Source organism: Martes martes (genome assembly GCF_963455335.1).
Source record: "Martes martes genome assembly, chromosome: 4".
Classification (NCBI taxonomy): domain Eukaryota; kingdom Metazoa; phylum Chordata; class Mammalia; order Carnivora; family Mustelidae; genus Martes; species Martes martes.
Genome location: NC_137891.1, coordinates 43,176,800 through 43,200,528, shown reverse-complemented (window position 1 = coordinate 43,200,528; position 23,729 = coordinate 43,176,800). Strand labels below are relative to the sequence as shown.

The 23,729-nt window shown below is 39.5% G+C and overlaps 1 long non-coding RNA gene across 1 annotated transcript; it reads right to left on the bottom strand.

Annotated features, from left to right (window-relative positions):
• Window positions 1-4,526: 4,526 nt before the first annotated feature.
• LOC308342173 lies at window positions 4,527-23,295 on the bottom strand. The gene is made up of 3 exons (XR_013966763.1): window positions 23,138-23,295; window positions 12,821-12,952; window positions 4,527-4,934 (listed from the first exon to the last, which is right to left on the bottom strand). It is a non-coding gene; the product is annotated as an uncharacterized lncRNA (long non-coding RNA).
• Between the last annotated feature and the right edge of the window lie 434 nt (window positions 23,296-23,729).

The window sequence follows — 23,729 nt, the reverse complement described above, 5'->3', positions numbered from 1 at the left end:
ACATTTTCCTAGCCTTGACTTTGCATTTAGTCATATGACTTGCTTTGGTCATTAGAATAAAGTGACAACATGCCAGTTCTGAGTCTATGGGTTAAGAGACCTTGCTGTTTCTGCTCTCTCTCTCTCACACACACCTGCCATTGTGATGACAAGAGCTCAGGCTAGCCTTCTGGTCTCTCTAGGAGCACAGCCACCCAGCCAAGCAATCCCAGTTGAGTCCAGCCAGGATCAGCCAACTCTTAGCCAAGCTATAGACACTTAAGGGATAAACACTACTGTCTTAAGCCACTGAATTTTCAGGTTGTTTGTTATCTAGAAATAGTTTTTTGAGACAGAAATGTAGCCAAGAGGGCAGATCATGGCAGCCTTGTGATTATGGTAGGAACTTTAGATTTTGTTCTGTGAGAAAGAACACCATTTGAATGTTGAGGGCATAGGGAAGGCAAGATTTGGTTCATATTGTAGATGGGACATCAGGGTTACTGTATGTGGAACATATGTGGAATATGGATGACCTCTCAGGAGACTTTTATAGCAGATGGGTGACAGCAGCTAAACTAAGGGGGCAGAAGTGAAGTAGAAGGGATGTGGTCAGATTTGGGATACATTCTGAAGGCAAAACTGATGTGATTATTTACACGGAGTTGAGGTGGTAAGAGAAAGGGGATAATCAAGGATGGCTCTGAAATTCTTGTCCTGAACAAATGTCTAAATATTGGTACATTTGCTGAAATAGAGAGTGACCTAGAGGATGAGTACATTGAAACTGGAAAAGAATATAGAATAGAGATCAATATCAACAGAGAAATACTTTGCTAATATGAAACCATTATTTTTTTAATTTGCGTAAGACTTTGTAGGTACACTTTATAAGTCACTGTATTAGCTTGGACTGTTATAACAAGATACCACACACTAAGTGGCATGGACAGACATGTGTTTTCTCATAGCTCTGGAAGCTGGAAGTACAAGATCGAAGTACCATCAGTGTTGATTTCTAGTGAGACCTCCCTTCCTGGCTTGTGGAGGGCCACCTTCTTGTGTCCTCACTTGGTCTTTCCACTGTTTGTGTGTGGAAAGAGAGATCTCTTCTGTCTCTTTTCTTTCCTAAAAACATACCAGTCCTTTAGGATTAGGACTCCACCCTTATGTTCTCATTTAATCTTAATTACCTCCTTAAAGGTCCTTTCTCCAAATCTGGTCACGCTGGGGATTAGGGTTTCAATGTATGAATTTGGGAGAGAACACAAGTAAGTCCATGACAACTACCTCTATTTATAACATGCATAATGGATTAAAGCAACTTGAGTTGAACTCTGGTTAGCACTAACTTTTTTGTTTCCTGTGTATAAAGAAGTTTTTGAAAGTGTTGTATATATTCTTTTTTTCTTATTCTTTCAATTAAGTTTCTTTCCTATCTTTCCACTAAAATTTTTCTTGTTGAGGTCAGAACTGACTGCCATAGGCTTTATCCCATAGTTCCTTTTCTTCTCTCTTCTTCTGGAATCCTCTTCAGATTTGACACATTTGATCATACCCTCTATGAGACACCCTATTCTAGATGATTCCTCACTCTCTATTTCCATCTAACCTCTCTAAGAACTCCCCCACAGTCAGCTTCGCTGGCTCTTCTGTGAGTACTGAAATGCCTCAGGGCATAGGCCCACACTATTTTTTTTTTTCTTCTAAAGCAGTCTGTCCCCAGATCTCATCAGCTCTCCTGACTTTACATAAAGAATATTGTCTATTACCTCTCAGCTTATGTATTCAATGTGACATTTCCACTTTGATCCAGACTTTTGTACCTACCTGAACCCTTGACTTCTCCACTTAGATAGATAGTGGAAATATTAATAGTCATCTCATTAAGTCTAAAAAGAACACTTGACTTACCCCTAGACCAAACTAGTCCCTCTACCAGTTTTCTTCACCTGAGTAAATGGCACCATCGTCAACTCTGCCGATGAAGCCTTACACCTAGAAGTCTTCCTTAGGTCTGCTGCTTTCCTACTCCTCATCTTTAATCTATTAGGAATCCTTCCAGTTTACCTCCCTCCCCATTCTGCTACATGCTAACATTTTCACTGTAACCACCTACTAGGTATTAAAAATAAAACTTGCTGTTTAATAAAAGGGTTGCTGGCACTTTTAGTTCAAATGTATGACTCCTTTGTAACTCCTGCACTGAAGCATGTGGCTAACACAAGTGAAGAAAGGAAGAAAAAGAATGTAGGTAGCTTAATAAGCAAGCTTTGCTAAGATTTTTTTAAGAATGCAAAATGCAAGCAGAAAGAACATTATTTAACATCCTATGATGTTTACTGACTTGTGGGAATCTAATTTCAGACAGAAAAGAAATGCACCTAGGACAAAAGTACTTTTGGGGAAATTTATTATCCAACTGAATGGTAGGTAGGTAGGATGAAATCCCATAACAAGTCAGTTTGTGTGGCACTGTCCTTTCAAGCCCAAAGGAAGAGGCTGTTCATGCTAACAAGGGACAACTCTTCCGTAGCAGCCAAGTCCCTCATGGGGGAATAGTGAAATATTTGGGGGAAAATCCTGGGTACTTTTTGGAGTCCTTCAAACTTAACTGCTTCACCTGCACTGGAGATGGGCTATACCGTTATCACTGCCATCACAAGATAAATCCATGCTATGACAAAAAAGAAAAATGAAACAATCAAAAGCAAGCAGCACTCTTAAAAATCCATAAAATCATTATGCAGTTTTAACCAATTACAGGTCTGCTTTCAGTTAAAAAAGTGCCAAGAGCCAACCACAGAAATGAGTCAGAATGGAAATTTAATTGAAGACTGCCCGCCAGCATCCATTGAAAAGACTATTTTGAGAGAGCTTTTGGAGATCAGTATTGAAGCCATATTTGATTTGCTTTAGGAACTGTTAAATTCAGACTAGGGAAATCGCCTCCTCTATGGTACAGATAGTAAGCCCCCTGCACTGAATTTTCTTTATCTTCCACCACGTGCTTAGAGTTGAAGGAAATAAAGAAACTTCAACCATCTATTAAGGTTATTTAGCAGGGCTGGATAAATAATTTGTAAGACCCAACGCAAAATAAAATTGGGGGGCTCCTTGTTTGAAATAAGGAAAAATGTGCTGCTCAAAGTACTAAAATATAACCTTTTCCTTTCTTTTGAGATCTATTTCTTGACCTTTTGATGTCCTTCATTAACTTTTTAACATTGCACTGACTCAAGGAGGTGAATATACAGGGTCAGTACAGACCCTCAAAGGCAACCCAGGGCTCAGCCTGAGCCACCAGTCCAACTTGTCAATCTCCCTTTTGTGTGCTGGCCACCGAAGCCATGTGGACAGCTGACCCTGAGGGATTCCAACCTCCAGGAGGGCATGCTAGGAACCTTGATCAGGACAGGATAAAAGCTTTCCACCCCACCACCCCTCCTACACCCTGTGCAAAAAAGCTGTAAAGCTGGTAATCCTGAATGGGTAGGACAGCAACCGTGATACCCTGCCCTGAGATACTGTGGGGTACAGGCATATGCAATCCTAAACCTCTCCATGGTGTTCCCCATAGGCCACCTGGGGTGGAGGGCAATGCAGAATGTGAGCCTTCCCTTGATGACCTGACCCTGCCCTTGGTTGAGGGTGGTGGTGGGAGCAGGGCAGGTGGTGGCAGGCTCGAGGCCCAGAGGGTAGAGAATGGGTTGCCAAGAACCCGTACCAGGAAGGTGGGAAGGCTGCAGGAGGCTTCATTACATATTACATATTAGCTAAGGCTCCAAGCCCCATCTCCTCATGCTCTATTGTCCCATCACACTTCACTTACAAAACACAAATTCAAAGATTAAAATTATTTTATTAAATATTTTATGTATTTATTTGACTCAGAGAGAGAGGTCACAAGTAGGCAGAGAGGCAGTCAGAAAGAGAAGGGGGGAAGCAGACTCCCCACTGAGCAGAGAGCCCGATGGGGCTCGATCCCAGGACCCTGAGACCATGACCTGATCCGAAGGCAGAGGCTTAACCCATTGAGCCACACAGGTGCCCTTCAAAGATTAAAATTATTAATAATTCCAAAACAGTATCTGTAGAGCAAGAAGCCTCTAGTCTTCCGATCTCAAGGTCATGTGTGACTGTACTTGTTGTATGTCCATGAAACTCACCCTGATGGAAAATGAATTTGCTGGTGATATCACAGTGTTCTGATCCTTGAGGTCTTGGAGGAACTGTGAGACTTTGCCAACTCTTATCCTACAAACACAATCTTTTTTTTTTTTTTAAGATTTTATGTATTTATTTGACAGAGAGATAGAGAGAGCCAGAGAGCACAAGCGGGTGAGGGGGTGGATAGGGATGGCAGAGGGAGAAGGAGAAGCAGACTCCCTGCTGAGCAAGGAGCCCCATGCAGGGTTTGATCCCAGGACCCCTGAGCTGAAGGCAGACACTTAATCGACTGAGCCACCCAGGTGCCCTAATATATACAATCTTATTTTTAAAAAAGAACTTTCTACTTCAGTAAGACAAGAAAGACAAGGCATTTTAGAAATTTTAAAAACAGTATAGCTTTTATTTCATGTACTTATCAACATCATACACAGTAGTACTAGGAGAACTTGCTGAAGACAAAAATGACTTAATTTGGAGTCTGTTTCTAGACAGTGCCATTCTAATCAGAGTGTGATTAAGGCATTGCTCCAAGCAGTCTTGGCTGGCTTCAGTGAGCTCGCACAGTTACAGCTCTCTGAGTCCTTTCCAGCCTGGACTGGATTAGTGCTCATCAAAGCCTCCCAGTGCCCACCACTCCTCTTTCCTTAGGACTCCATTTCTTTATTAGTGTTGCTGTTCAAACCCTCTCCAGCAGACTCCAGTGTCATTTATGATGAACCACTGCACACACTCATAATACTATTGCGGTTGATCGTTTTTATTGAGGTATATATTTGAAAAACCTAAAAAAAACAAAAACAAAACTTAAACTTAAATGTAACTAATAATTTTGAGCTTCTTTATAGCTGTGCACATACAGTCTCATAGTTGTAATTCCACCTCTTTTTTTTTTTTTTGGTAGTGTGATATTCCTTCTTTGGGGGAGTGATTAGTTATAATCCATCATATTTAATTATTATAATTGTATATATAACTTGAAGTATAAATGTATTTAATTATGCTGTTCGTAATATTTCTTGAATGCTTAGTACCTATCAGCAGTACCTAAACCCCCTTAATCTTCACAACAGTCCTATGAAGTAAGCACTCTGATCACTGTTTACATATGAAGAAACTGACTTCCAAAATGGTTGAGTAACTTGCTTAAATACATAGAACTGGTTGATTGAGGTCTTACTATGAGCCAGGCACCATTCTATATAGATTAATGTATTTCACGCCCACTGCTATTCTTTGGTATTGTACAACTGTTATGCTCATTTTAGAGATGAAGAAATTTGACATTGGCAAGGCTGATTTTCTCAAGGGCACACAGATATTGCCCCTAAGGAGAAGAGGCAGGTTTTACTACAGGCTTTTGGATACATGAGATGGTGTTTTCATGTATTACACTATTTGTGGAAGGTTGTATTTTATAAATATGGTCAGAGCAGTATTTCTATTCTAACTCCTCTTCCAGAAGCTTGAACTCCATCATCAGGAGACGGAGTCTAGTTTCCCTCCTCTTGAAGCTGTGTGGGCATTCTGACCATCATGGCAAGTAGCAATGCAGGGGAAGTGATGTCATGTGACTTTTGGGGGCTAAGTCAGGAGGGGCATGACCGCATCTACCTCGCTTGCTCACAATGCTCATTCTTGGCACTCAGCCACTGTAGGAGACAGAGTCGTGGCTCCTCAAAAATGTTCATGTCCTACTCCCTAGAATCCCTGAATATGTTACTGTACATGGCAGAAGGGACTCGGCAGATGTCAAATTAAGGACCTGCAGATGAAATTATATTAGATGTAATCACAAGGTTCCTTAAAAGTAGAAGGGGCAGAAAGTTCTGAATCAGAAGGAGCATGGACTATAGTATTCTCACGGAGTGGGAGGCAGGAGCATGTTAGTCAGAGGAAGATCTCATTATGGAAGAAAGGCACAGAGAGAGGCAATGTCTCTGGTGTTGAAGGTGAAGGAAGGGGGTCAGGAGCAAAGGAATGTGGACAGTCTCTACAAATTGGGCAAAGGAAATGGAATCTCTCTGAGAGCCTCCAGAAAGAAATACAACCCTGCAATACTTTGATTTTAGTCCAGTGATCTCTTTCTCTATCAGACTTTTGTCTTATAGACCTACAAGATGATACATCTGTGTTGTCTCAAGCCATTAAGTTTGTTTTACTTTATTGAAGCAGTAATAGAAAACTAATAGAGCCGCCATGCTGTGAGGAAGTGTTTCAACCGATAAGCCAAGCTAAGGACTCAGACAACAGCCAGCAGCCTTCACTAGAGAGTGAGTGAGTGAGTGAGTGAGTGAGTGAGTGAGTGAGCTGTCAGAAGATTCCAGCTTCCAGCCTTTGAGATGTCCTGCTGCGCCAAGTGGAGCAGACTTGAGCTCTCCCTGCTGAGCCCTGCTTATATGTCTGGAGGGATTGTCTAAAAACAAAAACTAAAACTAAAAGCAAATAAAAAAACACATATGAGAAGGTCAGTGTTACTTTATTCCATGCTTTGCTCAGCTAGGGAAACTTTCTAGTCTGTGAAGCAATTGTTGATCACTGAGTTTCATAATCGATGTATTCAAAAGTTACAGTAAGGATGAACCTATGGCTAACTGCTGAGGATTTCCTATCCAGTTAAAGTATTAGACTCATGCTTAAGAATAAGATTCTAGAAATGGTAAGAAATAAATAAGGAAGTGTGTCAATGGCCACCCTCACCGTTAGAAGAATCACCCATCTCCAAGACCCATGTAGCCTTATTGTTCTCTGCTGGTTAAAGCACTGCTGCAAGCATCACAGTCTTTGAAAAACATTCCTTCTGGATGATTCCTGAAATTTGTATGAATAACCAAGAACTTTGATTTCACAATGCAAAGCTTGCAGAATACACAGAAAATCATGGCGGATCATCTAACAAATACAGGTACCTATCTTAATTCAGATTTTTTTCTCTTTTTTGGATAAAAGAAAATGTCACAGAGTTACCATGGTCGTGAATTTGGCGTTGTTATTTTTAGCCATGCATGTTTTTTGTATTTTTTGCCCCTCAAAGAAAATAATACTGTTTTGCATCTTTCCACACTTCGTGTATGGTATCCTCAAGCTGAAACTTAATTTTTGGTTACTACTATTTTTTAAGGTTTATTCATTGATATTCATACATCTAGCTTATTAGTATTTAATGGCATATTCTTTCTGTTGTTAATGGACACTGATGTTCTATTTTTGGTTTATTTTAGCTTTTCATTTTAACCAAAAATGTTGTAATCTGTGTTCTTTACACATCTCATTGGTTACATCTGCTAAAGTTCACTGCATTATGAATTTAGGGATGAAGCTGTTGAGATAAAGGAGATATCCATCTTCAAATTTGTTAGATATTACCAGATTGTTCTCCAGACAAATTTTCATTCCATCACAGTATGAAAGAGTTCCACTGTTCTATATTCTTGCTTACATCTGCTATTATCAAACGTTTTATGTTTTGCCAAACTAAGTCTGGAATTGTATCTAATTGTGGTTTACCCAAATTACGAGGAAAGCTAGGCAACCTTTCAGATGTTTATAGAACAATTATTTTTGCCTTTTCTGTGAATTACCTCTTTATACCCTCTGTCTATTTTTCTATTGGGCTTTGTGTGTGGTCTCATTTGTAAGCATCTTTAATATTTTGGTATTATAATTTGTTTTGTTATATACTTTGCAAAAGTCCTCTCCCAGTGTTGTGGTATGTCTGTTTACCTTGCTTATGGTGTCCTTTGTGTAACATGTGCTTAAATTTGAACATAGCTTTATACTTTCTTCAATAATGTGTGCATTTGTTTCTTATTTACTGTATCTCAAGATGATACATATATTTTTTAAATACTTTCTTCTGAACTTTTTATCTTTTTGATCCATCAGGAATTTACCTTTTGTGTATAGTGATAGGGATTTGATTTTATCTTTTTCCACAGAGAGATTTCATTTCTCAGCAGCATTTATTGAATAGTATTATTATTCCCCACTAATTTTTAATGATATCTCTCTTACATTGTGTGTGTATGTAAGTGTATATATACATATATATGTGTGTGTATATATATATATACACACACACACATATACATATACAGACACACACACACACACACACACACACACACACATATATATATATATATATATATATATATGAAACTACTGTAGCTCTGAGTTTGCATATACTATTACCTCTGTCTGGAATGTCCTTTCTCTGTTGACTTGCAAATATTCTACTCATCTATTAAGTCCTAGCTTAACTATCACCTCCTTTATGAGATGGCTCTCTCCCTTCTTCCTCCTTCTCTATGTTGATCACAACCTCATTGCAACATGTATTGGACCATAGATATTTATGTGGAGAGAGACTTCCCTGCCAGATTTTTAGCTTTTTTGAGGCTAAACACATTGTCCTGCTATTTTATACTGTCAAACACCTTGTAGATATTTAATAAGATTAACTAAATGAATATATTAATGAGTGAATCTTCAAAACAGAACAGCTTGAGTGACACTTGGTAAATCTGAATAATTCATCTTCATATCTCTAGCCCCTCTTTTCCCTTGTTTTGCTGACTTTGTTGTGTAAAGACTTTAATGTAGTTATTATGGATGAAATTCTTCTTTCTGAAAATTGCTGCTTATGACCATAATTTGTAGAGATACAATCTTACTTACTAGATTCTTCATTTTTGTTTTTTTGTTTTTGTTTTGTTTTTTAATAAATGATGTCTGAAGACTAAATCAGCAACCTTAACTACATGGTAATCTGCTTTATCTAAAAATCTCTAATGCTGTCATGTTGAGGTAGAAGGCCAACTCTACATTCTAAGCAAGCTGCTGTTTGGTACATAAAGCTAAAATTCACAAAGTATGCTAACAGCTGTAAACTCTCCCAGTTTTACTTAATAATGTTTGGAAACTCTATAGTTCCTATAAGATGTAGAGACTCCATAAATGGTTATTGAATATTTACGTGATAATAAACATATATATCTTCACATTCCTTAATCTTGAGGGTTTATAAGACCTGGGACCCTCACAGGTAATAAGGAGTATAACTAATTTCTGTACATTATTTCCATCAAAGTACACATCCAATGAAGCAAGATAGGCATCAGCATTGTCAAAATGACCCTGAAGTTACCATAGTCATTTGCTTCCGGTATTATTTGAAAGTCAATTTAGACCACCTATATTGTTTCCACTTCAGTAAGTACTCAAATGATTAGCAGTCCTCCTTTTTTCCTGTCAAATTTACTATTGACTAAACTCACAGTAATAAATGCTAGCATTGACTGCAACAGTTCAAAAGAGTGAAAAACACTCTATACAAAAAAGCATGGTCATCAAAATCTCCTACTCAGTCGGTGATCTTTGGCTGCAAGATTTACCTTTACTTGGGAATGTGGAAGTTTGGGTTTCATGTGGCTACAGGTCAACAAATCATACACAGTTAGCTCTGCCTGGTTTAGAGGAGTCTGGTTACAGCCAGTTCCACACTATTTCTGCACTAGGTTAAGCTGTGTCTCTGAAACCTCTAATTCGCTTAAGGAAAGAGCAACCACTTCCAAGATTTCACCCGAATTATCCTTTTAAGCCATTCTAAACAGTTTGAGCTTTCCTCTAGATCTTTCCTTTCCTTATGCCTAGAAATATTCTTTCATGTTTGACTTTTCGAGGTGTTCTACTGATATAATTTCTAAAACTGGTCTTTTCAGTTCCTGCCTTGCTTAATCTATTAACAGCTGAGTTTTCTTTCTTTCTTAATTCTTTCCTGGTGGATTTCCCTTTTGAACACTTCTCGTGTCTACTCTCCTATGCCTACCCCTCACCCTGCACACAAAACTTTTCAACTTTCTTTCCCCCTCAGCCATATGGGTTCTAATTTTCTCATTCTCCTCTGTTCATGTCTTTGTGAAAAACAAAACAAAACAAAACAAAACAAAAAACCAACTTGTTTTTATCTCAAATTAGTGCCTTAAGTCCCAAATTTACATTTAAATTACTCTATGTATACCCTCTGCTAGACTTTTCCTCTCTTTACTAGTCTCTAAGACAAGATGGTTGGAAGAGTTCCCTAAGGTCTGTTTCATGTCTGTCATAAACATGACTCTGTGACTCAGTGAATCTCTGTCCTCTCTGGTAACCTCAAATGATAGTGCCTTCTTTACCATCCAATAGGCTACCTTTCCTATGCAATATCTGAAGAAATTCTCTGGCCTTCAGCACATTCAGTGTAAAACTGGATCAGGAAAAAGAAGAACCAGCCAGTTCCAGCATCCTACCTAGAGGCATTCATCTTAGCCCAACATGAAGCCACCTGGTTGGGAGGATGGGGCAAAGGCAGGAGATGCTGCGAAAGGGAGAATGGATGAGGCTTAGTCACAGGGAAAGATACAAGCCCATCCCAAGGGATGGCAACCAACGGAACTAGGCCAGTATCAGCCTTCAGGGAAACCTTGATAGGAAAGAGCAAACAGAAATTTAGAACTTGGTTTAGAACTTGGACATTTACAACTAAGTTTAGAACTTAGAAATTTATAACCGATACTTTTTTTCTTTTGTAAGGTATTTATTTGGAAATTGAGTTTAGGGGTCCTGAAACAAAGTAAGAGGCACTTGCAAGGCCTGCCAATAGATGCAGAATCAGAGTTAAAGGTGAGAAACGTAGAAAGGAGCAGGAGCCCAGAGTCTTTAGTCTTTTTGTACCCTCTTCCCCAAAGAGCATAATTCTGAACGCAGTGAGCAGAAATAGATGGACATTATTTTTAGCTAAGATATCTGTTTGAACGCCTCTCATGAAATTCCTAAATGCACGATGCAACTACTATGCCATCTAGGTGATACAAGTCATACAGTTGTATTTCCTCCAGTCTGTTTGGTAGATAGCACAACAGAAGACTGCAAATGGTCTGCTTTAGAAAAGACATCTCTCTCTGAACAAGGAGATCTCTTGAAAAGAATTGTCTACTTTCTGAAATGAAAATTGGTGAAGATTCTATCTTCCAGAAGTTTGATTTATTGAGCAGCCTTTTTAATTTTTCAAAGAAAATATCTTTGAATCAAGAATATGCATGCTATAAATTCTTCTGGAAAATAGGTGTTTGAATAGCTTTAAAGTTAAAATATTTATATATTTTTATTATATATATATATATTTTTATAATTACGTGTGTGTGTATACACACTCCTCTAAACCAAGCAGAGCTAACTGTGTGTGTGTGTGTGTGTGTGTGTGTGTGTGTGTGTATCTATTCTATAGACAAGTAAGATAGCTCTTGTTCCTAGATCCACTTTGCAGAGGAGGATATGGAGGTTCAGAACGATCAAGTACATTAAAGTTGGTTACATAGAGCAAAAAGTGAAGCTGGGATTTAAACCCTATTGACTTTAAGCCCTATGCTCCTCATAGTTCATTCCTAGTAGCTTTTACCCAGACTGTGATGTATTTATAAGGGTATATTCTTGCAAATCTTTCAACTAGTATGTACTTAGTAAATTAATCATGAGAATGTAACAGACATAATGAACATCTCAGCAGAGTCACCTACATTTTCCCTGCCCTTACATTTCCTTTCTCCATCCCCTGCCCAACATTGGGTCACAAGGACACCCACCCTTCCTCCTGTTTCCTTCCTTCCTTCCTTCCTCCCTACCTCCCTTCCTTCCTTCTTCACTCTGTTTGCTTTTTAGGGTTTGTATGGATAGTGGTGCCATATACTCTAGAGCTCCCTGGCAGAAGGAAGATCCATTCATTGATTCCTTGATTAAATCATTCACCGAGAATTGAGCCATCACTCCTTGCAAGTACTTGGGTGAGGTGCATAACTCGGCATCATAGAATGTCTATGCTAATGGATATAATAGTCTAATCTCTTTTGCTCTGTGTAATTGGATAAGGTTTCAGATGGTTGAGGTTGGAGGAATTTTTAAGAAAATGAATCTCAGTTCAAATAATCAAAAAGTCCTATATGAAGAAGAAATTGAGCTGATTCTCATTCAGCTCTAAAATTCATTCAAGCCCCTAACCACATGTTTTCAAATATCAGTGTGGAATGAATGCCACAAAGGCCAAAGTCAATGTCAACTGGTACAGTGCATATCTCTCCCCATCAAAGTAAATGATTCCAAGAGTGCCTCTTTTAGCCATACCTCTCCTTCTTGTCCATCCCTCTGCTTGGAGTAAAATGCCTGCTGATGGCACTTCCTGGCACAACAGCAACTCTGATATTTCCAGTGCACTTTGCCTTTTGGTGCTCCCTTAACTCAATGACCTACTGGTGCTGGCCGGAGCTGCACTAACCAGGTCCCGCCCGCACGGGAGAAATTCCTTTCGTTCATCAGCAGATAAGGAGTTTTGACAAGCCTCCCTGGGGAGCAAAAGGGGAAAGCATTCACACAAAAGATTGCCCTGTAATACTGAGAAGCACAAAGTGAAGGAGCCAGAGACAGACCGAAGGAAGCTTTGAGGCCGCCCGGGCAGACAGGGAGTCTGCTATCAGAATTCAGTGCGATGCAGTCCAGAGCCCTCTCTTTGTCTCTACCTGCTTCTTCTCAATGTCACTATCAGCCCACAGTTTGAGACAAAACAGACCCCCAGAAGTATTCCAGTAACTCCTCAGGACCACCAGGGCAAAAACAAAAACATTCAGAGCTTGACACTTACCAGGGCAGCTTGCCAAGTGTATCACATGTGGAAAGGGCTGCTCAGAGAGAATAATCTTGCTCATGTTCACAAGGCGGGGTGTTAAGTCTTTGAGAACCCAGCGCATTTTCCATCCAGGGCAGCCTACAAGGGCTGGAGGAAAGCACTTTTCTATGAACTGCCAGAAAGGGTAATTACGCATTTTATGGACGTTAAGGCTGAAGGAGAACATGAAAGATCAGTGGTAGGAGAATAAGGAGAATTAGTCTACCTTCTTGCCTTCAGGTCTGAATACACTGAAGTGATCCCACCTTGCAAGTCTATTTCACACATTCTTTACATGTAAATCTTTTTTGTAAACCTGGCCTTGAGGAATTCTGACACCCAACCTAAGAGTTTCATAATGCATTTATTTTGATGTATCACAGTCTAATCAAGATGATCAGTTGGGTTTTCCCACTCTACCAAACTTTTCTTCACTGGTCTAACAAGTATGTCTAGAGCATGCGCCTACTACTGGTCAGGCATGCTCTAAGTGCTAGCACTAAATCAAGGAACAAAACATGCTCTCGAATCATCCTCTAGAAGGGTTTTCCCGGTACGCAGCATATCAGTTATGGCAGAGAATTTGGTAATTCTCTAAAACGAAAACTAAAACTGATTTCACAACTCTTTGTTAAATACTTAGTATGTGTTGTACAGTGTCTTTTAGGTGCTGGGCTGGGGATAAAGCAAGAACCAGACATAAACACCCCTATTCCTCCCGTTTCTTATATTCCAGTGGGCTGCGCATCATTTAATTCTGCTCTCACATCCATTTCTTACCCTTCTCTGCTCCTCTGTGGTGGGAGAGTGAAGAGGGTTAATCCCTGCATGCTATATTTCCTAGTTTCCTTTGTCAACTAGCTTTTGACCTGTTCTTCCAAGAGCGGGCACCTCAACTTTGGAGGGTAGGAGGAAGTCAGCAGCCCTGCTTCTTCTTTTCCTCTCTGTCTCGGGAGATGACTGTCTCTCCCGTGGACACCAGTTCTGTTAGCCGTGATTCGAAGTCCTGAGAGACCCTCCTTACTTCTGGGCTCTGGTAAAGTCTTCTCTTCCCATTGTCCCTCCAGATCCTTTGGGTGATAGCAGCTTCTTGTTCTGAGTTGCTTCACCAGCTCCCTTTTAATTTCTCTGCTTTTTGATAACCTGTGTAACCCAATCCTTGCATTAAATTTCCTGTCTTTGAAAAACCTAAACAGTTTTTGTTTTCCCTAAGTGGGAAAGAGTTTTTGATCAAGATATTAAAAATGTAATTAGGAAACAAAAGGGGAAGAGTGGATGTATAAGAGATGGTATGTATAAGAGAAAATACTGACTGTATTAGTTTGCCCAGGCTACCATAACAAATACTATTAACTAGAGGGTTTAAATAACAGAAGTTAATTTTCTTGCAGTTCTGGAGGCAGAAAGTTTGAGATCAAGGTGTTAGCAGGTTTAGCGGCTTCTGAGGCCTCTCTCTTTGGCTTGCAAAGGGCTGTTTTCTCTCCATGTTCTTGTATGGTCGTTTTTCTGCATTCCTACCCCTGGTAACTCTTCTTATAAGGATTCCACCTTAACAGCCTCTTTAAAGATCCTATCTCCAAATATATTCACATTCTAATGTGTTGAGGATTAGGGTTTCAACATACAAATTTGAGGAGGCATAATTCAGTCCATAACACTGACCTCATTGAAAGGTCAGGAAGGCCCAAGAATGACATCAACAAATAGAGTAGCAGGAAAGGCTTTGGAGCCATATATGCATTTATTTGATTTTCATATATTTGACACACTTTAGTCAACACAACATGCCATCCACTAGGAAGGTAGGCCTGAATAAGAGAAAGGTTCTCTCCTGCCCTTGACACTGGGTAGGGAAGGACAGATGGGCAAGCTGTGAAACAATGCAAATATAACATGATTCATCTCAGGACGCATTAAATATAGGGAGTCGTTGAGGTAGGGAGAACAGGAGCATCCCACTCTGTTAAGAAGGTCAACAATGGCTTCCTTGAAGTGGATACCATCTAAGTCAAGTCTTCAGAAAACTAAAGTATTAGGCAAGTGAAGAAAGCATTGAGAGTGGGAAGAAAATTCTAGGCACATACAAAAGCATGTTTTCTAGAGGGTAGACCTGTGAGCAAAAGATAGCATAGCATGCTGATACTTCATGACATTGAAAGGACAGTTCTTTGTATTTTTAAAAGAACTGAGATTATTTCTCAATATTCATTGAAGTTGTGTTATTCGTGGCTCTTTTAAAAAATATTCGTTGTTGGTCCCTAAATATTTTGGGGCTACTGTTTTGCTTTCTCCTATTTGTTTCTTTTTTGTTGGTCCCTAAATATCTTTGGGCTACTGTTTTGCTTTCTGCTATTTGTTTGTTTATTTTGTTTTGTTTTGTTTTAGCTTGTTTCCATCTATGAGAGAAGGTCATAGTGCTCTTCCTTGATCATTTTGTCTGTAATTTTGGTGTGGCTTTCCCCCCTTTGGCACCTACAATCCTGGGTGCCCAAGATGGTGCAACTTCCAGGAAGCTGCTGGGAGTGTTATCAGAGAAATGGGAGAAATAGGGCAGTCTTTTAAAATTCTGCTTTGTAACTTTTTTGCATCTACATTTTCAATGAGGATATTCCTTCCCTTCTGAGCCATATCTCTGTGGTTAATGAAGTATTCCACAACATTGGGCACACATGGTTGGCCCCAACCCAATGTCAATAATAAAATTAAAAAATAAAGCTTTTGTCTTGTTGCTCTTTTTCAGCTATTTCAGTAATCTCTTCCCTTACTGCCTATCATCCAAAAAAAGTTCCAATCTACAGGAATTTATGTAGATTTCTGGTTTAAAGAATAAAACAAGTGCCCAATGGCATTGTTTAAGAAGGAGAGTAATTAAAAAATAATGTTTATAACATTATAAAAACCTACGGGCACTTGAAGATTTTGCATTTAATCATAAGTATCACACATAAAAGGCTTACTGAAGTCCCCAAAGAGTCATTAAAATCTTTAGATGGGGACTTTTTCTTCAAAAAAACTCTGGTTTAGTAATTCTAAAAAAGTCTTCTGCACATATTTTTCCTATTCAGAGCAAAAGGACACTTGAGTATTCATCAGTGCCAGCTTATAGTATATTTAAGATGAGATGACTTTGTCATTGGGACAAACTGCATGCTATTGACATGAAATAAGAATACCATGTGCATCTTACCACCATTAGGATTGATAACATTTGACTTATGGATTTTCTGAGTTATTAGATTGTTTTAGATATCTACTTCTGTGGAAGAAATAGATTCCACATTGTAACAAGAGAGCACTGAGTTAGATGTAAAGAAGAACTTTGTGTGTCAGGCTGATTAAACACTGGAGCAAATTAGCAGGGGAGCTTATGGAATCACCATCTGTAGAGATATTTTAAAATAGAATTGACAATTTTCTTCTTTGGATGATTTAGGAAATGCCCCTACTGGCAAAGAGATGGACCAAATGGGCTCTTGAAATCCTTTTTGATTTTCCGCTTCTAAGAGTCTTTCTATACAGTTCTTGGAAGTATTTATTTCCTAAGTATAATGTAGAACATACTGCCTTTAGCAAAGGTGGTGTGTGTGTGTGTGTGTGTGTGTGTGTGTGTGTGTATCCATGTCATTAGGTAGAGGGATGGGAAGGGAACATTATGTTACTTAAAAACCAAAATTATCATTTCCTACTAGTCATTTTTACCTATGTGAAATAAATGGGACTTCCTCAGACTTTTTAGAAGCTTGCCACTTTCCTGACCATTTCCTCTCTTTTCTATGCCCACTCTTCAAATGTAGGCCTGATCCAGTGCCTACTCTCAGCTCTCTTTTCCACTTATATCCTGTCTCTCCTTAGGCAACTTTATGTTCTCCTGAGCCTTCTGCTCTTGGATGACTGGAAAAATCTGCTTCCACAGCCATGAATATTTCCCTGGGTTATAGACCTGCCTTCCAACTACTGCTAGATATATTTACCTGAGAAGACCTCTCAGCAAATCCAATTCAGCATGTCCCAGACTGAAGCGATGGCAGAACAGAAGAGGGTGCTTTCAGACCCTTAATCTCCACCTTCCCTTTTACAGTTCCTCACGTGACCTCTTCATCTCTGGCTGTGCCCACCTCAGTCATTCTTCCTCCCATGTTCTCCATCTGGATCCTCTCATCAATTAAGCCTCACCTTGCCCAGTGACAGTCCCACCACTTAGAATCAAATGGTCAATGAAAGTCATACCTGACCATCTCTGGCACCACACCATTCTCACAGCTTACGATTCTGTGAGTTCATTTGCTTTCCTCAACCTGCTCATTCCTCCTTACCTCTAGCATTTCTTCTGCTTTGAGTAATCTTCCTCCCCTGACTGGAATCCTACTTCTACAAGGTGACACATGGTTCTTGTGTCAGCTCCTCTTCTTAGGAACTCTTACTGAATCCCCTTTGATGTGTATTAATCAGCCTGTGTTCACAGACCCTCAGTGTATTCTTGATATGACTGTGGGACATGTGTATAGCATTAAGAGTGAACCATTTCAGTCTGGGGCTGGACTGTCTAAACCACATCCCAGTGATGAGACCATAACAAGTGACTTAATCTCTGTTTCCCTAGCTCTAAACATGGGGCTAAACAATAATACTACCCCAAAGGAGTGAGGATGAAAATATTCAGCTGCGTACTGGAGGGAATAAAGAGGTGAATATTTTGTACCCCTGAAACTAATGTAATACTGTGTGTTAACTATACTCAAATTAAAAAAAAAAAAAAAAGAAGTTCAAAAAATGTGAATGGTCCCTGCATTCAAGCGGCTTATAGTTAAATAACTGTAATAATATATGCAATGATATCCAGATAAGTGTAATAAGCTATGAAAGTAACAGCTTCTTCTTCATCATCTCATCTTCAACTAATCTTCCTATCAGTTTCTAATCCAACTGAATCACTCAGTAGATAGGCATTAGTAAAAACTCTCATAACAATCAGGAAAAGCAAGGTCATTGAAATTTGTTGACCTTTCTTCCCGCTAGGGCAGGATAATTCCCCATAGCATATTCTTAAGTGTGTAATAAGTCTATTTAAATGACTGGTCTATTTGGTCCCTTCAGCATCCATAAAAAATGATGCTACAATGTACAAGACAGAAGTTCCAGGAGATTTCTTTTTCAAAGGTTTACTTTTCCTCCAATCATTTCAACAAGCTCTCATATCCTGTAATTTCATTGTAAAGAAGTACTGTCATTGTGCAGTAATTATGCCTAGTATTTGTAGTAAGTTATTTCATTGCATCTAAGGTTTACCTTAGATGCTTTACCACATACATTTACTCCTTTACTCTTCCAGGACATTAGTCCTAAGCAATCAAATTGTAGTTATGTTTGAATCTATTTGCATCTTCACATTGTTTCCCATTTATCAGTTCTGTGGCAGACTCTCAAAATCTTAAATACCACTTTATTCAGTATAATGATGATAGTAATAAAAATAATAAAAATAACAGGAAGTAAAAGAAGAATATAAAAATAATGATGGCTTGCATCAGTTTACAAAACACTTTTTGTACAAAAAAAAGTACAAAACACTTTTCACATCAATGATAGTGGAATTTAATCTGACATGGAGATTGGGCCCTCAGACCAATAAGTAAGGTGAAGACTGTCTACAGTTTAATTACCCTTAAAAATCCCTTAGAAAGTGCCACATTCAATTTCAACATCCCATTTCTCAGTAAGTCCAAAGATTTCTTTTTTTCTTCTGCCATTGGAACAGATCGCTGTTTCTTTGGTTGAGCTCCAGATGAAGCAGTTGGCTTGCGTTTAGGGACCATGTTGCATGAAAAATAAGTATCTTTAAACACTAGAATCACACTCCTGCACCATCAGGTGCTCACATTATGAGAAGCAGCCTGAGAGAGACAGAAGCCTCAGCAGAGACAGCCTAGCCTGTCACTCTCACCCTCAGGCATGTGCTCGGGCGCTGGAGGGCTGGGTGGATGGCCCGTGCTGTTTCCTATCCCCCTCTGCCTCTCTGTCTCTGTCTCTCTGCCTCTCTCTGATTCTAATTCTTTTTCTTTCTTTTTGTGAGCTATGAGGGGATAGAGCTCAATATGTTGAAGTCAAAAATGTTATGCTATCATGTTATGCTGTCATTGGCCCCATTTGAATATCTTAACCATGTGAGGACGTAGCTCAGGATTTTTACCTTATTTTTTCAAGTGAAAGCCTATGGAAGCTTAGAGTAGGCTTGGTGGACTTAAAAACAAAAATACGGGATACTCAGTTAAACCTCAATATCAGATAAGCAATCAATCATCTTATAGGAAAAGCATGTCCCGTAAAATATTTGGTCATACTTCTCTTAAAAATATGTTTTTGTTTGCCTGAAATTCAACTTTAACTGTATTTTATCTTAAAACTCTCGCTCAGAAGTGTTCCTTGGCCTCAAGTCTACTAGTTCCTAGACCCTTACATTAGCTGCTGATGCTCCTCAGATTTTGAATGTCTTCATCTCTTTGTTTACACTTGAACAATGGATTTGTCTACATTTGAAAAGACTTTTGATTATTATTGAAATTACTTACAATTTTGATTTTGACTGTAAGGTTACTTAATTAAAGAGAAACAAGCAACATGTACAAATATATTTTCTTAGTAAGACAGTCCACAAATTGAGACTCAAATTTGAGTTTAGTTTATTCCTTCTTAAGATTTAATTATTTGACACAGAGAGAGACAGCACAAGCAGCGGGAGGGACAGAGGGAGAGGGAAAAGAAGGCTCCCTCAAGGAGCAAGGAGCCAGATGCAGATCTTGATCCCAGGACCCTGAGATCATGACCTGAGCGGAAGGCAGTCACTTAACCAACTGAGCCACCCAGGCGCCCTGTCTTAGTTCTTTCTTGACAAGGAACTGAGTATCTTCTTGGGTTTTACTTTCAAGATAAAACACCCAACGAACGTGATTTTAGGGAATGATGTGAAACCAAGAGAAAAACTGTGAATATAGTAAAGGCCTCTGCTACTCAGATGGAATGGAAAATGTTTAAGCCAAAAGAAAGAAAAAAGGTCACATTCACGCGTGTAATGTGCTGGGCTTGTACTCATTATGACATCATTAATAGCTGATGAGAAAGTTCTCTTGGTATTCAGCCTTCTGACTCCATTTCACAATAATTGGTATTGATAGCATTTTATTGTACTATATACTTTGCCGGTACCAAGGCCAATGGATTCTGATCCAGAATATAAGCAATGCTTTAACCAGGCAAGCCAATGTTATGTTATTTTTGCTACGCTGTGTTACCTGGCAGGCAATTATAGTTCTGGACTTTAGCATTGTTTTCCAAGAATAACAATCATCTAATGTTTAGTTTGGCTAAAGCAGCATTTGTGATTGGCCACCTGTTAGAAGAAAAATAAGGCATTCCAGTAAATGGAAGATCTGAAGGAAATCACAAAAGGTTTTAAGAAAGGAGGTAGAGGGGCGCCTGGGTGGCTCAGTGGGTTAAAGCCTCTGCCTTTGGCTCAGGTCATGATCTGGGGGTCCTGGGATCGAGCCCCACATCGGGCTCTCTGCTCATCAGGGAGCCTTCTTCCCCCTCTCTCTCTCTGCCTGCCTCTCTGCCTACTTGTGATCTCTGTCAAATAAATAAATAAAATCTAAAAAAAAAAAAAAAAAAAGGAGGTAGCATGTTCTGTTGGCTACACTAGAAATCATAGGTGGTGAGGGGAAATTAGATAATAGACAAAGGTCTGAGGATTACACATCTTTTGATTATCCTTCAAACCCCCAAAATGCTATCATCCGTGGACAGGGGGAGAAGGCTCTGACATTTGCGACATTTCACTGGAATACCTCTGACACTGTATCGTAAACTGGTGGCCAGAATCCCTGAAGAGGATTAGGGAAGCATCCCCAGGGGGTCACATGGCCGGAACAGCTGACTTGAAAGCAGCTATTTATTTATTTAAAAAAGATTTATTTATTTATTTGTCAGAGAGAGAGAGGAGCGAGAGTGAGCACAAGCAGACAGAGTGGCAGGCAGAGGGAGAAGCAGGCTCCCTGCTGAGCAAGGAGCCCGATGTGGGACTCGATCCCAGGACGCTGGGATCATGACCTGAGCCGAAGGCAGCTGCTTAACCAACCGAGCCACCCAGGCGTCCCGAGAGCAGCTATTTAATCATGAAGCCAATGCAGAGTAGTCTACTGTTTATGGGCCAGGGCCTCAAAGCAAGCCCACCTGGAATAATCCTGAGTTCTGCTACTTACTAACTCTATGACCCTGGGAAAGTTCTACTCTCTAAGCCTTAGCTTCCTCATCTGTAAAATGGGAATAAAGATACTCTCAGGGGTGCCTGGGTGGCTCAGTCATTAAGCGGCTGCCTTTGGCTCAGGTCATGATCCCAGGGTCTGGAAATCAAGCCCCACATTGGGCTCCGTGCTTGGTGGGAGGCCTGCTTTTCCCTCTGCCACTCACCCTGCTTGTGCTCCTTCTCTCGTTATATTTTTCTCTGTCAAATAAATGAAATCTTTAAAAAAAAAAAAAAGATGCTCTCAGGATGGTTTTGAAGGAATTCATGGAACTAAGAGTAAAGTGCTTATTGTATAATAAATACCAATAAATGAATTTATTCTTATTAGTTATCAGGTACATGAGTAAGAAGAATAAGACTTTGTTTTGCTTGTTTGTCACTTCTTATTCAGCAAGCATTTAGAAAGTGTTGTGGGAAATTATTTTAGGTGCTGGAGGACATTCAGCTCCAGGCTGGGGCTGACGATCTCTCCCTGGAACTTCCCCACACCACTTCAGCCCAATTTGCTACCCATACCTAGAGGGAGAAGGATACATAGGATTACTAAATAAGCCATGGTATGAAAGAGCATTCCTTGTGCCCATCACTATATACCTCATCTTACATTATTTAATTCATAGAATATCTATGTGGGATAAGTGTCATATGGCCTTATGATAGATGAGGGATAGATAGAGGCAGATAGAGTTTTAATAGCATTATCTAAGTTAGGGTACGGCAGAGCTGGGATTTGGACCTAAGTCTGCATGACTGCCAAGTGCATTCATTACCTTAACTACTTACAGTCGGGAGAAAATGTCTGAAAGCCTTTAAATAGATAACTCACCCTCCTGATGTGAAAAAAAAAAAAAAAATTGGAAAGGCCAAAACTTTCATCATTTCTGTGGTCACTACAAATTATCTTATCGTGCATCCGGCATAAAAACTGAAAGCTAATTCTTGTATCAAAGTGCCCTTGTATTAATTCCCTAGTTCTCTTCCATGAATGTGCATTCATTAACATTTCTGTAACTAGTCCTTCTTCTTGCTGATGTGATCAAAATCAAACGGTTAATGAACTAAACCACCCTTGCTAAAAATAATCTCTGCAAAGACCACATGTGGTAATTCTAATGAGCTATTTTACAGTAAATGTACTTATGAAGAGTGTGAAGGAAACAAAGAAACAGAGTTCTCGAAGTCAAATTAAAAACCAGCATTAAAAAAGCCAACCTAAAAAAAAAAAAAAAAAAGCCAACCTCAGGCCATCATACTACATTTTAATTCTACACTATTTTTTCACCAAAGATAGCATAGTAATTTATCAATAAACAGCCATTCTTAAACATCTACACAGCAATTAGGTTTAAACTTCCTTAAAGAGAAACTGAGTCACCAGTTAATTAACAATTATTCTACTCTTAAAAGGCAACTCTGAATCAATAATCAGGGCCAAAAGCCCTAGCTCCCTATGCGTTTCTGAAGACTTCAAAAAGGGGTTATTCATTTCCCCACTGTTAACATGGGAATATCTGAGGTATTTGTTATTTTGAAATACTCCAATATTTATATACTATTTTTTCATAATTAAAATCATATAGTTTGAAGGGGAAAATGTTCAAATGTGAAATGGAATATATGAGATTCCAAATGAAACAAGAAACTTTTCAGCTCAGGAGAAATCTGGTTCAGGTCAACCACAGCCTGGATCTTACAAACCACAGTCCTTCCGTGTGGGGGACAGCATTTGTGAAGACATCGGACATACTGCTTACGACAAACTTAGATGAGTGCCCTGTCAACATACTTCTCTAAATATTATTTACAGAAATAAAAAGCAATGAAGAAATGGGAGAGCTCCATGATCACCTTGTTCCCACTGAAGCTTATTCTCAAGTGTAGTTAGCTAAATGCCCTTCCCAGTGCCCCTCCACGCAAAAGAGGCATCATTTATACACTCAATAAAATAGAAGAGAGAAAGGAAAGCCATTCACTTGCCCCAGTAAGGATGAGCTCACCATGAAGAGAACGTTCGTGTCAATGGAGAAGTTTCCAGTTGGTAACAGACCCCTAGGTAGTCATATTTTTAACCCTCAACTCTGTCTCAGTCACTCTTGTCGCCGTCATGCCAGCCATTCTGTTCTTCATCTTGTGAATGATTCTCACAAAGCGCCTCTCCTCTCATCCTCAGAGGTCCATTTACCGCCCTCAGCAACGTTTCATGACCTCATAACATTTTTTCCTGTTTTATTGTTTCAGCTTCCCATCTGTTTTCGCCATTCCTAGTCCACACACTCCCAACGGCTCAAAATGCTCTAGAACCTTCAGGAAGCATATACATTTTCCCCCTCGCTCTGGTATGTGCTGGAGAGGCCACAGATTAGTTGAATGGCCTCCTCAAAGCTGTTGATAGTCCCAAAGAAGGGGGAGAGCAGCATGAGACGCAGCATCTAAGGACACTTTGAACGCTGAAATGCCTTCTGTGCAAGAGAGAGGTGTCCTTATCTCACAGCACCCGATGTGTTTCAATTCAGAATTTAGTATTAGATGGCAACTGGAAATGCGACCTTCTTATTGATTTGGTCCCATGAGCAAGTCCATTCCCTTCTC